Below are 5,696 nucleotides of genomic sequence, written 5' to 3' on the forward strand. Positions count from 1 at the left end.
CCGCAGGCACACACTGAGACATGGCCTGGACTGTTCTACTGTTATTCTTGCTTTACACCCTAAGACCCTGCTCACGTTACACTCATGCCCTACAAAATGTCAAATGACAAAATGTTATTGAATTAATCGGGGTGTTTGGTGTATGACCTCAGCAGCTGTTTCATAAGTTAGTGCTATCCGGGATCGTTGGGACGTTCCTACCCTAAACACTAGCCCTAACCTTAAACCCTACTCTTACCCTAACCTTAACCTTAACCATAACCATAACCCTTACCTAACCCTAACCTTAACCCTTACCTTAACCATTTTACATTTCAATTTCAATGGGGGTAGGGACGTTCCAAGCATCCCGGCAAAAGGATGAGAGGCCAGAAATACCTGTAAAGCTGGTAAATCCTGTGGGTGAGAATACAGTGAGGGAAAAAAGTATTTGATCCTTTGCTGATTTTGTACGTTTGCCCACTGACAAAGAAATGATTAGTCTATCATGTTAATGGTAGGTTTATTTGAACAGTGAGAGACAGAAAAACAACAACAAAATACAGAAAAATGCATGTCAAAAATTTTATAAATAGATTTGCATTTTAATGAGGGAAATAAGTATTTGACCCCCTCTCAATCAGAAAGATTTCTTGCTCCCAGGTGTCTTTTATACAGGTAACGAGCTGAGATTAGGAGCACACTCTTAAAGGGAGTGCTCCTAATCTCAGCTTGTTACCTGTATAAAAGACACCTGTCCACAGAAGCAATCAATCAATCAGATTCCAAACTCTCCACCATGGCCAAGACCAAAGAGCTCTCCAAGGATGTCAGGGACAAGATTGTAGACCTACACAAGGCTGGAATGGGCTACAAGACCATCGCCAAGCAGCTTGGTGAGAAGGTGACAACAGTTGGTGCGATTATTCGCAAATGGAAGAAACACAAAAGAACTGTCAATCTCCCTCGGCCTGGGGCTCCATGCAAGATCTCACCTCGTGGAGTTGCAATGATCATGAGAACAGTGAGGAATCAGCCCAGAACTACACGGGAGGATCTTGTCAATGATCTCAAGGCAGCTGGGACCATAGTCACCAAGAAAACAATTGGTAACACACTACGCCGTGAAGGACTGAAATCCTGCAGCGCCCGCAAGGTCCCCCTACTCAAGAAAGCACATATACATGCCCGTCTGAAGTTTGCCAGTGAACATCTGAATGATTCAGAGGAGAACTGGGTGAAAGTGTTGTGGTCAGATGAGACCAAAATCGAGCTCTTTGGCATCAACTCAACTCGCCGTGTTTGGAGGAGGAGGAATGCTGCCTATGACCCCAAGAACACCATCCCCACCGTCAAACATGGAGGTGGAAACATTATGCTTTGGGGGTGTTTTTCTGCTAAGGGACAGGACAACTTCACCGCATCAAAGGGACGATGGACGGGGCCATGTACCGTCAAATCTTGGGTGAGAACCTCCTTCCCTCAGCCAGGGCATTGAAAATGGGTCGTGGATGGGTATTCCAGCATGACAATGACCCAAAACACACAGCCAAGGCAACAAAGGAGTGGCTCAAGAAGAAGCACATTAAGGTCCTGGAGTGGCCTAGCCAGTCTCCAGACCTTAATCCCATAGAACATCTGTGGAGGGAGCTGAAGGTTCGAGTTGCCAAACGTCAGCCTCGAAACCTTAATGACTTGGAGAAGATCTGCAAAGAGGAGTGGGACAAAATCCCTCCTGAGATGTGTGCAAACCTAGTGGACAACTACAAGAAACGTCTGACCTCTGTGATTGCCAACAAGGGTTTTGTTTTGCAGAGGGGTCAAATACTTATTTCCCTCATTAAAATGCAAATCAATTTATAACATTTTTTACATGCATTTTTCTGGATTTTGTGTTGTTATTCTGTCTCTCACTGTTCAAATAAACATACCATTAAAATGATAGACTTATCATTTCTTTGTCAGTGGGCAAACGTACAAAATCAGCAGGGGATCAAATTATTTTTTCCCTCACTGTACATTGTGTGTTTGAACATGAAACTCAGGGTGTGAGCACAGCCAAAGCCTCAAATTTCTCTGAAAACATGATAAGGGCAACCCATACACCCGGTTCACTGACTGTTTGTGCGTGTGTGTGTGTGTGTATGTGTGTGTGTGTGTTTTCATGGTTTTAGCATCTGACCCCACTGAAAGGCAATTTGCTTGAGGTTGACCCCTCTGCGGCTGACCTCCATCCATCCATCTGTTTTATACTCCTGTTTTGCATTGTGCTACACTCTCTTAAAAGGCCCTTTGTGTGAGAGCTTAGAGTAATATCATCTCCGGGAGGATAGTGGCACTAATCTTCACTGGTAATTAGTGCGGCTCTGACTTTGGCAGACGATCGCTGTCCTCGTGAGGCTGTGCGTCAAGCTCTTATCCACAAACAAACAATACTAATGGTGAGAGGCCTCGCGGATCACACACACAAAGACACTTCCACAGACATAGACACACACACATATACGCACACACACAGACACATACAATGCCTATAATAAGTATTCACCCCCCTTGGATTTCTTCACATCTGATTGTGTTACAAACTGGGATTTAAATGGATTCAATTGTCATTTTTTTGTCAACGATATAACAAAATACTCTGTAATGTCAAAGTGAAATAAAAATATATACAGTACCGTTCAAAAGTTTGGGGTCACTTAGAAATGTCCTTGTTTTCGAAAGAAAAGCAATTTTGTTGTCCATTAAAATAACATAAAATTGATCAGAAATACATTGTAGACATTGTTCATGTTTTAAATGGCTATTGTAGCTGGAAACGGCTGATTTTTTATGGAATATCTACATAGGCGTACAGAGGCCCATTATCAGCAACCATCAGTCCTGTGTTTCAATGGCACGTTGTGTTTGCTAATCCAAGTTTATCATTTTAAAAGGCTAATGGATCATTAGAAAACCCTTTTGCAATTATGTTAGCACAGCTGAAAGCTGTTCTGCTGATTAAAGAAGCAATAAAACTGGCCTTCTTGAGACTAGATGAGTATCTGGAGCATCAGCAATTGTGGGTTCGATTACAGGATCAAAATGGCCAGAAACAAAGAACTTTCTTCTGAAACTCGTCAGTCTATTCTTGTTCTGAGAAATGAAGGCTATTCCATGCGAGAAATTGCCAAGAAACTGAAGATCTCGTACAACGCTGTGTTCTACTCCCTTCACAGAACAGAGCAAACTGTCTCTAACCAGAATAGAAAGAGGAGTGGGAGGCCCCGGTGCACAACTGAGCAAGAGGACAAATACAATCAGAGTGTCTAGTTTGAGAAACAGACGCCTCACAGGTCCTCAACTGGCAGCTTCATTAAATAGTACCCGCAAAACACCAGTCTCAACGTCAACAGTGAAGAGGCGACTCCAGGATGCTGACCTAGGCAGAGTTGCAAAGAAAAAGTCCAGTGATCTTTTGCCCATCTTTTCTTTTTATTGGCCAGTCTGAGATATAGCTTTTTCTTTGCAACTCTGCCTACGTCAGCATCCCGGAGTCGCCTCTTCACTGTTGACATTGAGACTGGTGTTTTGCGGGTACTATTTAATTTCCAGCTTCAATAGCCATTTACAACTTTAACAATGTCTACACTGTATATCTGATCAATTTGATGTTATTTTAATGGACAAAAAAAATGATTTTCTTTCGAAAACAATGACATTTCTAAGTGACCCCAAACTTTTGAACAGTAGTGTATATATTTTAAAAAAGATAAATGAAAAATAAAACAGTAATATACCTTGATTAGATAGGTATTCACCCCCCTGAGTCAATACATGTTAGAAACACCTTTGGCAGCGATTACAGCTGTGAGTCTTACTAGCTAAGTCTCTAAGAACGTTACACACAGCAAACCGGATGGACATCATGAAAATGACCGGAGAGGTTGAGAGTAGAAGAAGTTCAGGAGCAAAAACAATTAAAATATAATTATTGTAAAATTGACTGTGTCCATAAGGTGTATATAGTAAGTATAGGCTGGAAGTAGAGGCCTGGGCATTGTTGTTCACTAATTTACCCCAAGTAGGGAAAGGATGGCGGGGTTGAAAAGTAATAAAGGGGAGTATATATATAAAAAACATGGGGGATTGGAAGTGATGCAGACAATTACATTGATGGAAGTTACAATCTATCTGCAATATTAAGCTGATCTACCCCCAAATTTTTTTAAATAATAATTAAAATAAATAGTAAAAAAATAAGCACGTTACACACCTGGATTGTGCAATATTTGCCCATTATTCTATTCAAAATTCTCCAAGCTCTGTCAAGGTGTTGGGGATCTTGCTATTGACTTTCAAGCAGACTTAAGTCAAAACTGTAACTTGGCCACTCAGGAACATTCACTGTCTTCTTGGTAAACAACTAAAGTGTAGATTTGTCCTTGTGTTGTAGTTTATTGTTCTGCTGAAAGGTTAATTACTTTTCCAGTGTCTGGTGTAAGGCAGACTGAAGCAGGTTTTCCACTAGCATTTTGCCTGTGCTTAGCTCCATCCCTTTTCTTTTTATCCGGAAAAACTCCCCGGTCTTTGCAGATGTCAAGCATACCCATACCATGATGCAGCCACCACCATGCTGGAAAATAAGTAGGCAGTTACTTAGTGAAGTGTTGGATTTGCCCCAAACATAATGCTTTGCATTTAGGCCAAAAAGTGTATTCCTTTGTCATGTTTTTCTGCAGTATTACTTTAGTGCCTTGTTGCATGCAGGATGCATGATTTTGAATATTTTTGTACCGTCAATTGTTATTCTTCTTTTCACTCTGTCATTTAGGTCACTACAATGTAACTGCAATGTTGTTGATCCATCCTTAGTTCTCTCCCATCACAGCCATTGAACTCTGTAGCTGTTTTATAACCACCAATGGCCTCATGGTTACATCCCTGAGCAGTTTTTTGCCTAAACAAAGGGGGTGAATACTAATGCAACAACTATATTTTAGTTATTTAATTTGTATTCATTTGTAAACATTTGTAGAACTTTCTTTTCACTTTGACATTATGGAGTATTTTGTGTAGTTAATGACAAAAAATGCCACTTTGTAACTCTACAAAATGTGTGAGGGGTGAATACTTATGATACCCACTGCACACAGACACGTACACAGATGCACGCACACACACACACACACACACACACACACACACACACACACACACACACACACACACACACACACACACACACACCACAACCACATAATCACCCCCTTCACACACCATTTCTGAGAATAGCTGTAAGCCACAACCTGGAACAGGTTCATATTGCAACACATCACAAAGCCTCTACAGGAAGTCTGCAGTTTTACTGTAAATATACAGCAATGTCATATTCCTCAGTCATCATCAGTCATCACCGTCTCAAAATACCATACAGGTAGTGGGATGAGATCTGGGCATGCCCACGTATGTGCTGTGACATAATTAAATGGTGCCCAAGTCAAAGGGTCACCTGACCATCAGTAAGTCACCAGGGATGGGTGATGAGTGATGTCATCCAGAGTGGGTAACATGAATAAAACAGCTCCAATGGCTTCTTCTGACCCTAATCATTGTGTTTATAGTACCCTACTGACTCAGGGCAAGGATCTCCTTTTTGTGTGCTCTGAACGCTCCGACAGCGAAACCCTCTGAATTTATGAACGCCCAGAGCGCACTCTGAGCTCACTCTGGCCTCT

The sequence above is a fragment of the Coregonus clupeaformis genome, chromosome 40 (assembly GCF_020615455.1).
Source record: "Coregonus clupeaformis isolate EN_2021a chromosome 40, ASM2061545v1, whole genome shotgun sequence".
Lineage (NCBI taxonomy): Eukaryota > Metazoa > Chordata > Actinopteri > Salmoniformes > Salmonidae > Coregonus > Coregonus clupeaformis.